Here is an 11497-nt window from a genome sequence, read left to right on the forward strand (position 1 = left end):
TAAATTTGGTAGCATTTAAGAAAAGGTTCCTTTTACTTTATTTTTAGGAGAACCATCCTCTACAAAAAGAATTCTATTATTTAGATAGTTTTCAATAACAAGATAAACATTTACATTTTTAGAAACTTCATTCACCATTATCTAACATATGTATAAAGGCTTTGCATGTGGTATAAGCAAATATCAGTATGGTCATAATTATTTGTTTTTCAAAATTTTATTTATTTAGCCATTATCCTTGCTTGAGGTGTTCACATACAATTTAGAAAGTATATAGTGTGATATCCTTGAAGGTTGTGCCAATTTCTCAATATAGAGTAAATAAAAAGATGACACCATGGTCATTGTTTGGATGAATGAAGGCTACACCATCCTTGAAGCTTGTGCTAATTCCACAGTATAGAGTAATAAAAGGATTACATCATGGGGTGATTATTTGGTTTTATTGGATTTTTAGGAAGTCAATAGTGTGAAGTGTGACAAGCAAGATGTGTCCTTCTTGCTCAAAGCTCATGATGCAATAAAGTAGAGCTTCTAGAGACCCATCTCAAATATATGACTCTTTCAAGTACTTCAAAGAAAAATATAAATGAGAGAACATGGTTCTCTAATTTGTGCATATATTGATATTTTGCAACTCACGAGCTTGGGAGTGGGGTCCCAGCAAGGAATTGTTTAAGAAGGGAAAGGGCATGCCCTGGTTGAAAAGAAGGAACCATGTGTCCAGCTGCTCTCACAATGGCATACATTATTCCTTCATATACTTGACTCCAACCAGCTACCTGCATGTACAAAACTATGTTAGTAGGTGATTTTCCTAAAGCATGTGATAATTTAACTTATCATTAGATAGTGTTGCACTTAGGCCTTTGTAAAAGCATATTTTCCAACTGTAGCTCATCAAAGCTCACAATATTGTAGTGTGAATTATAATTATACCACTATCTATCCAAGAAATGTATGACCTTGTAGTTTATGTCAATCTACTCATATTATTTCTAGTGAGAAACTACATTATTTACCAAAATAAATGTCATGAGGGCATCTACAATATGTGGATCAAATTTTTTGTATAGAGTCTATGAGCTTTATGAAAGTGATGATGTGGCCATACAAAGTTTTACAAGGGAAATTCTACTTTAGTTATAAAAAGGAGATCTACATTTTATGAAAGATGAACTTTATTTGTTTGCACTAGGACAAACATATGTGATACTAGCCTCTTAATACCAAATGTTTGTACATCTCTAAAATATATAAATTGCAAAAACCTACCTGTTGCTCATAATACCAAGGGTACCAATCTATCTTTGAACGAAGATTCATGGACTCGATAGAATAGCGAGTTGATAAGACTGGTATGATGCCATCCCAATCTCCACTAGACCAATGAACATAGACAGAAGGGGTTTTCAGAGTAATGAAAGATAACTAAGAAATTGAAAAACTCAGTATAACATAGAAAAGAATGTGTATACTAGAAACCTAATTTTTCTCACATTTGTAAATAAGCTTATAAAAACTATGATTCAAAAATGTATGAGGAGGAAACATATAATTCATGTGTATATGATATCTTAGTACATTTAAGACATTGATATCCTAGCCACTTAATTAATTAATGCTTTATTGGTTATATCTTATTATAAATAAATTATTTCATGTTCAAAATGGTAAAATTTTCTTAACTTGATTTTCATCATGTTTTTATAAGATGGAATAGATTAGTAACATATTCTCCTCACAAAAACAATGAATGAGCATACTCCCTTAAGATAAAAGTGGATTAGAACGCCTACGAATTTGAAAAGAATTCTTGCAAGATAACATAATGATAGCAAATGCTACAAGCTAAACATGGTAAGATTAAAAAGAATCATATTTTCCAAGGTAATGCACTTTCATTGGGATGTTTTTTTTCACCTGAACATCGAAATGCGTATGTCTAACTTCATGAGCTCCTTTAAGGTAGGCAACATTGAGTCGGGACTATCATTCCATGATGTGATCACTTGAATATACCATACAAAAGACCAAAATGTTATATTGTAAACAAAAGAAACATCATCTTGTATCTATCTTGACTCTATGAGACTAGGTGCCCAAGTAGCACAAACTAGAAAGATAGTTAGGCTAGAATTTAAATTGATTGATTCTACATTACAAATAGAAATCTCTCACATTTTACTCAAGAATATATTTTCTTTTGTTTTATCATATTTTTACGGTTACTAACATATAAGTTCACTTTTTTCTTATCCACATTTTTAGGCACCTTAGGTTCAACCAACCCTCTAGTTTTGAAAAATGTGTTCATATGGTTAGAAATCATATCCCTCTTGGTTAATATGACATGCCACACCATACATAGGTATTCATATGATTTTATACTTGTACCTTGCTCTTTTTTTAATGTTCTAATTTGCATTTGAATCAAATGTTTTAAACCTAGCATGCATTTGCTAGCATGGTTATACATGCCCTCTTACTTATAATGCCCTTCTATTCAAAACAAATGGATATTGGTCCTCTTTTATTCAAAACAATGCAATGTGTAACCATGCCATGTGTATTGTAAAGGATGAATTCCAGCTTGAGTTCTTTTTTAAACAAATGAGTGAGCAACAGAAGGATACCAAAATATTTTACAACTCGATGTGGATGTACTATTCTACAAATGTTTATTTTGGTCATACTAAAGATGGATGTGTCATGCAAAAGGCACGTGCAAAAGTGAATACAAAAAATAACAAGCACAAATACAATGAATGACAAAGGAAGCATCTACAATGTGCTTAACACGAGGCATCATCATAACAAAAGTCATCTTAGAAATACATTAGACTACTCACATTGAACAAGCATCAATATATCCACAAGCAAGGGCACTTCATTAATTTGATTCTAGATAATTGTAGGTTCTTGACCTAAAATAGGCATATCTCTTTATAACCACATGTCACAATAGAAGAGATTCATATATTTCATGAACCAACCATTGATAGATCCCCTCAAGGGCTTCATTGGTCACTTGTGTACCCACCTCATTATATTAAGTGTACTAGACCTAGGGTCCTTTGACTACCCTATCTGGGATCTCTCTCTCTCTCTCTCTCTCTACACACACACACACACACACACACACATAGAGGCATAGATACTAATACATAGATGTTTAATAGAATGACTCATGCTTCATGATAATTGTACATGTATACACTCTTAAGAATGCACACACTTTTCTATAGAGCTCCTTTATGTGAAGGAAGCTCACTAGAGTGCCACACGAAGCAATGGATAAGTCTCCATCTATTATTCTTTGTCACATGTCAAGACACATGCATAGTGTAGGCAAACACATATACACAAGCATGCACATGCACACACATGCGCGTGCACACACACACACACACACATGTGCATGCACAGTCATACATAAGAGTTCATATTGCATAATTTTTTCATTTTCAACATTAAAAATTTGTGTAGCCCAAGTGTTATCATCTTTATACCTGCATGCACTCCATGAAGTTTCCTTAGCATGTAAGGCGTGTTGAACATCCTCTCGGTTCAAGTAAGCATCAACATAATAATCAATGCATGGGTCATATCCAGCTACACCAATTGTACTTGGGATTTTTCGATTAAACTGTTGTTAAGAAATAATATTCAAAGTATGTTAGATAGAGAAAGAGAGAAAGGGGGAGGGAGGAAGTGAAAAGTTTTCACATGGTCCATTATTACTATTCATTAATTCCTTCCAATATCTAGTATTTTACATTTATTACTCTTTGTTAATCTCATGCAAGTCTTCTTGTCATTTTCAATAAACAAAGCTAATTCATGAACATCAAAGAAGGTTTAGAAAATTATTAAACTATTAAAAGTATACATAATCTATCTCAACATTCATATTTTATGAGATGCCAAAAGTACACACTTTTGTTTGTTCTACTTATGCATTGACTTGAACAATGAGACCTCACATGTCTTCTAGCTAGTACAAATCTAGAGTCTTTCTAAACTCAAACATACATTGACATGAACAACTGGATCTAACATGTCTTCTATCTAATTATACTCAAGTATTTTTCTATAAACTCATGTAGTTATGACCTAATATGATGTGTATGCATAAGATTCTCCCTCAAGTATGTAGTTTGATATAAATTATATCCAAGAAATAGCTATATCACTTCTAATATCATTTGTATCAAACATCATGCTGTCATCTCCTCTTAGTTTCCAATCATGTCATGCTACTATTAACCTAAAATATCATGTATTAATTCCTTAAATGTATCTAAATAACTATATTATTGGATCCATGGAAGCTAACTACCTTGGCTTCTATATATCCAAAATGTCATATATGTCATAAAAAGATTCTTACCAAAGAATAAGACATTGGCTTCTTTTTGAGTTTTGGTTTCGATGAAGACTGAGTGTCATTCAAGCAAACATCAACATAAATACCGTATATGTCAATTACAGAATATTTCTCAAAAACGTCGTTAACAAGTTCAATGCATGTGTTGCTTGCTCGACTTCCTTGAGAGTAATCATTGCAAAAGTTTGTAATGTTTTGATAAAATGTATCAGAGAGTATTGCATGACTCCAAGCATAATCCACAAGGCCCTTTGTATCTAAGCCATCATCTATCAAAGCATTACCCATCTGCAAAAATGACATAATTCAATTATGTCATGACCAAATCTTGAGAAGTTCTTCTAAAGGACAAGAAAAACTTATTTTCTTTAACCCCTTATTTTTCATCTTTTAGAAACACATTAATGAAGAAAGAAATATGACATATATTTTAGATAGTTACAAACACATGTAGCCCAAGTCAAGGATGAGATGAAGAGATGAGGGAATGTAAGGATGAGGAGTTCGGTAATCCAATTGTTTCTACACCTAGTATAAGAGAAACTAGGGCTAATATAAAGAAATCACAAAGTAAAATAGTTTTCTTTTAGATGGACTAGGTGCATGTGAAAACACATTAATTTATAAGTGATTTCTTGCAAATTGTAGAGTGTCAAACTGAAAGCATTGGCCACTACATTGACATTAGAAATTGCTATATTGATTTTACCTAATGGATCACCATAAACTCAAAACTCAAAATACCCTTGGAAGTTTTTACTCGATCCATTGCAAGACCCCTTTGGAGTATGACACTCCTAAGTTGTCATAGTAAATAAGCCTCATCATATTTGATGAGATTCTTAAGTTGTTGTGGTAATTAAGCCTCATCATATGGGATGAGACTCCTATGATGCTTAAGCCTCATCATATTTGATGAGATTCTTAAGTTGTTGTGGTAATTAAGCCTCATCATATGGGATGAGACTCCTATGATGCTTATGAGTATGTGTATATACACTTTTGAGACCCTTGATAGGTCATTGAGAGATGCCATGAAATGGGACTAATAATTTGGTTTAATTGTATATGCATATTATGGTTTATAAAAAGCTATATCCTATGCTTAGAATTGAAAATAACGTGGGGCCTCTTCTGTTTTGCACAACATACAAAATCTTATTGAACATGGTAAGGGATCCTAATGGTGATGTATATAAACTTCTTCATGTATGGCTCTAGGTGATCACATGCTTCCTCCTTATACTTCCTTCTTGTTAATAATCCCCTTGTTCTTCTTATTTGTCTCCAATTGTGTGAATTTTGTAATTCTTATTGTGGATTTAATTAGGCTACTATCTTTATCTATTATTAAATGTTTATGGCTCTCCATCTAAGGTATTTTTTCTAAACTATCTTGCTTCCTTACTCTTTAACAAGACTTCACCATCAACTTTTTGGTTCCCTTACTAGCATAACATATTTACGTATAGTAACATGTCATACACACACAAGCACGGCATGGATCCTTGGTTGGGCATAATTAGGTATGAACATTAGGACAAAACATAAACAAACACTCATACTTGACACATGATCTAAAATCATATTAACTTCATTCGACTTAATAATTATTTAGAACAAACCATGAACATGGAAATTGTGATCAAAACTCAAAAAGAAAAATGCCAGAGAATGATTCAATTTTCATAAAGAGTATCTAGGGTTCCATTATCATTGCTTCCATAATCAATAGCATACAAATACATTAGTACATCTTGAGAGAAACCAAAACACCGTGTAGATCCAAAGTGATACATCAATCAACTAGACATGTCTTATGGCGATTGGAATTTGTGGGTTGGGCCCAAACACATGACACACAGAGAGGACCTAAATCCACAATGTGAGTGCTCTTCAGTCATGTCATCAAAATCATATTTTGAAGGAGTGACAAGGGCTAACACTACTAAAACTATAGCTAGCAAACAAAGGGATTTTAGGAATTGAAATCCAAGTTTGCACCAGACTTGGAGCCATCAAAAGTACAGTTCAATTATCTTGAAGGAGGCCATGGATAAATCCGTTTTGGAGCTTAGGGAAGTCAAGGAGAGAGGGCCAAAAACCGATTGTAATGAAGCTGATGGTGCTCCACAAAAGTGTCCATCTAGCATGAATATAATTGGTTTTCTTCTATGCTCAACTTCATGCATAGTGGATCTCCATCTATGTTGCACTAGAGATGGATAGTGGATCATGCATAAAATTGGTTTTCTTCTATTCCAAGCTTCATGCATATTGGATCTTCATCCATGATGCACTAAAGATGGAAATGTAGGTGCTGGTTTTTGAGTCACTATCATTCAATCCACCTTCAATTTCTTCTTAAGTACTCAACCTATGAATCTTCATCCTTGTGGTAATCAAGCAAGCTCTTCTAGCACCTAAAGGTGCTCTTTGAGTTTTAGATTCTATTGTTCTTAGGGTTGCACACGCTCCTTGAAGATTTCAATGGCTAGATTGGCTGAAGCAAGAGCCTCCCAACCACCTCCTTCAGTAGGCCTTCCATTTATAGCTTTGTTTGCCTATGTTCCTCATCATGAGTAATAGGAGCTTTCTCCTCTTCAAGCCTTTTCCCCTTTGCCTTATCTTGCACATGAATGTACAATTTTTTAATAGGTGGGATGGGAGTTGGGGTATTGATAATATGGATACCGAAAAGGAAATGAGAAGTTTGGGTAGTAGGCAATCTTATAGATGCATTTTTAATCAAAAAATAGTTTTTTGCCAACCCAAGTAGGCACCACTAGAGTAATGTGATCTAGACCTTACTAATGTTTAGATTGAGAATGCATATGGGGTTCACAAATACAAGCAGCTCAACCAAAAGCATCCAAGGGAGGATATACAAGAACTATGAAAGCCATTGAGATTGCAAAAAAGCTATGTTAGAAGGAGACGTACTTTGATTCAAGAGGAGGAAGAAGTCAAGGTCACGCTCAATATCCCAACAAAACTTTGGCTTAAGCACATGGGCCACACAATTCATCAAAATTGCAACATGGAGCAAAAGTATGAGGTGATTGTTGGCCATGTGGTTGCATGTGCATCCATCTATGTTGTGTGACCATCATGGTTTCCACATGTAACTAAGCATGAACATCAAGACAAAGACACTCATACACCTAGCACTAGGTGCACAATGGCATTATATTCATTGTAGTTGCTTAGTTATTATTGAAATAAAAAAACAAACATGGAAATTACTATCAAAACACTTAGAAAGAACATTGCTAAAGTAAGATTTGTATAGAGAAGAATATATAGAGTTTTGTTATCATTGCTTCAATAATGAATAGAAGTTGAAATGACATGCAAGTCTAAATTGATACATAAATTGATTGGACATGGCTTATGGCATTTCGCATTTGTCTATCTTGTTTGGAACCCAAACATTGGTTGCAACACTAGGCATCTATATTGCTTACACATGGCTCCCATTAAAATAAAGAAAGAAATATTGTTGGCAAACAACATAATATAGGGAAGAAGTGTTTGATAGTTGGTATGTGAGCTAATACTTCATCTCTAGATGTTAGCACCATGGTTCAATGCTGTTAAGAAATTTACTCCAAATGATAATAAATCTTAAGCTATAACCCAAGATAATCAAGATGTAGACAATACAAATTACAAATCAATATTTAAAAATGAGATAAAATAAATTCTCACATTTAACTAACTAAAACCAACACATGAATAAGAATCTTTAATTAAGGCAAGTATTGTTTGAGAAACTTACTAATATTCCCTTTAAGGATATCTCGATGTTGTTCATATCAATAATAGCTTTGGCAAGTTGTGGCACATAATGTCCTATAAAAAGGATACCATATCAAAAGTTTAAATGATTAGAATACAATGTAAATGAAACTCAAGTTGTAACGAATAGTTGAAGATCATGTGAAGTGTTGACCTGCATAGCTTTCCCCAGCAATATAAAAATCTCGTGACTTATATTCAGGGAATCTCTCAAACCAACCAACCAAAAGTTGTATGCATCCTCAGCTAACGTTTCAATCATGTCAATCGACAATGTAGAGAAGAAAAGGTTAGTGACCATCTAAGTTGTAATTAGTCAATATAAACATATTGGACATCAATCTAGACTTCCATATTTGATGGTGTAGGATCATCACAACGTCACTACGCACCTGTTAGAGCATCTCCAAATTGTTGGTAGTCAGATGAGGTGTTGGAGTAAGAGAAGCCCACACCCGCAGGGGACTCAAGGAATAATAAGTTGACCTCTGCATCAATATTAAACAAAAAATGTAGAAACATGCTAGTTTATCCTTTAGGATGACACAACAAAAAAGAGGGGCTTGTCTTTACAAAAGATTCAAGTTGAACCATAGATCTTGGATAAAATGGCTTTACTAGATAAAATTTCCTTAACATATGATGAAGACTTGTGTGTTGTTGCCAATTATAAGATCTTGAAACTTTATAAGAGTACAAATCTCAACTTTGAAAAAGGTTGTTTCCTTTTATTTTTTCAAGGTTTCACTTTTAGAAGAATGGATCCTTTCATTTTTCAAGGTTTTAGTTTGAAAAGGATGTTTCTTGTTTTTTCAAGATTATACAAGAGCACCCTTATTTCAAGGGAATCTCTTTGATTGGAAGCACACATTGATGATCACTAAAATAATATGAACGAAGACACGTGAGCATTGGGTACCTTTGTTCCAAGCATATTCATTTATAGTGACACTAGCTCCATCGAGGTTCACTCTCAAAGGCCCGATTTCCTCAGATTGGCCAAATCCAATAGAAGAACAACCGGGGCCTATTTAAACAAAAGCATTAGTACACATTTCAAATTCAGAAAACTTTATGCTTAATTTTGGTAAGCTACAAGATCAAATAAGTGAAAGGAACTGCATTTATGTTAGGACAAACATAAATTTAGATTCATTCAAAGTTGTGCAATGAGTGATGTGGGAGTGAATTATAGCTTTTGTGGTGAAGATGGTTGATCGAAGAAGTGTCAAAAGTATTATGTGGTGAACAATGCGGTTGATCTTGCAAAAGGAGAGCCAAGTTGTTGGGGATACCAGCAATCCCAAGCAAGCTTTGGAAGTGCATCCCATCGAACCATTGGGCATACTTGTTCTTAATGCTATTGCATCAAGGACTATGTTACCAAGGGTGCACATGTACTAGGGTCGTGGGATATTGGATCCCACATATATGTTGTGCATGTGCACACACAAGAGGATAATTGAGAGATATCTACTTGGAAGATGTTGAGGAATGAACGTGACCAAGGGGGTATTGGATCCGACATATATGTGCACATACCAGACGATAATCGAGAGATATCCCCTTGGAAGATCTTGAGCAATGAATGTACGAGGATGGGGTCGATTGACGTGTGAGCGAATGATTCGATGATGGAGAAACAACGTCTGGAAGGTGATCAAACCAATCCATTTCATGGCGGCCCCACGAGGAGTTACCAAAATTAGGATGATCAAGGAATCGCCAACTAGTTTGAAGAGCGATGATCGCGATGTTATTAAGTAGTGCGTCCATATTAATGCATAGCGATGATCTTAATGCTGATCGCGATGTTATTAAGTAGTGCGTCCATGTTAATATAGAAACTCAATTACATACGAAAAGATTACCTCCGTTGAGCCAGAGGACCAAAGGCTTGGAGGCAGGGCTGGAGGCGGCCTCAAAGAACCAGTAAAAGAGGGCACGCCCATGGGATTCGTTCACTGTGACGTAGCCGGCATACTGAGCAAACCCAAGGTTACTCTGGGGCTGCCCCGGCAGACCCACCACAAGGTCGTCTTCCTTGCTGGTGCCGCTGCTCATTAATTCACCACCATTTATATCATTGCTCTTACTACTCGTCATCAGCTTCCTATAACTGCTCATCGTCGTCACCTCCTGATCAGTATCTGCACCAGTAGCAGTACTGGCGCTTGTATGTCCTTCATCGTATAATATCGCATATTCATCTTCGCTGTCGAAGCTGCCCGCTTCCCTTGATGATGGGGCATGATCCAGTACTGCCTCAACCTTCCAAATCTGCGGAGATTTGAGTATTAAGTTAACCGCAATCAGAGTTGCAGCAATAATTAGGCTTATTAATGAGCTGCAGCTGATCCTCTCCTTTGTCGACCAGCTGCTGATCAGTACTGGGAATTATTAAGCTTGCGATTCTTGAGGATTGCCGCTGCGATGATTTATAGCTCTTTGGCCGGCGCCCTGGATCCCCCATCCCTCCGGCCTCTGTCTTTCTCTCTGTCTCTGTACGTCTCGCATCCGAAAATTTTAATGCGAGATGTGAGAAACACCCGTCAAAAACAATAATCTTTCACCTTCCTCGTTTTGATATGCTTTAAAAAACAATAATCTTTCAACTTCCTCGTTTTGATATGCGGTTACACGTTTGTCAATTTGTTCATGTCGGTTTTTCACTGTCTTCATAGGATTATCCACAAGTTCCCAAGTCTTCCAGATAGGCCTCACAAGTTACAACCCTTCAATCTTACCTCTCTCAAGTGCAGCGCCGCGCCGCCGGCCACACATGATTTATTTATGAAAAAACAATGTTCCACCAAATGTCTCGTTTGGCCTCATCTTACTCTTCTATCAATGACTAAGATGTGACCATGCCAAAAACTACAATTACACACTTTCTTGAATCTCGGAGCAAACTCAAATGTTGTTCACCCTTGATGTTACAACCAACGTCACATTCACTTGATGTTACAACCAACATATCCTCATGATGCCTACATCCTTTGTTCCAATACATGACGTTCCAAAGGGCCCACCCTCCAAGTTATGACAATGTCTCTCTCTATATACTATGGAGATTGTGAACGATCACAAGTCTTCACTTTCTCAAAACGAATTACCTTTAATGTTTATGAATGCTTTAACTAATGCCATTTATGTACATAAGCACGAATGTGCATGCATGCATTTAGCTTGGTGTACATGCTTTTTGCTAAAAGTCGATTATCAGTGAGTAAGGTGATCAAACATGCAATGACATACCCTTACCTAGTTCCTAACCTGCATTCTCAATTTTCAGATTGACTCAAG

The 11497-nt window shown here is 35.6% G+C and overlaps 1 pseudogene; it reads right to left on the bottom strand.

Moving 5' to 3' along the window:
- Positions 1–638: 638 nt before the first annotated feature.
- On the bottom strand, positions 639–10319 carry LOC148026059 (serine carboxypeptidase-like 34; annotated as a pseudogene).
- Positions 10320–11497: the final 1178 nt, after the last annotated feature.

Source organism: Lygodium microphyllum, chromosome 14 (assembly GCF_053477565.2).
Source record: "Lygodium microphyllum isolate KBCC chromosome 14, Lygodium_microphyllum_v1.1.10, whole genome shotgun sequence".
In the NCBI taxonomy this organism is placed as follows: Eukaryota; Viridiplantae; Streptophyta; class Polypodiopsida; order Schizaeales; family Lygodiaceae; genus Lygodium; species Lygodium microphyllum.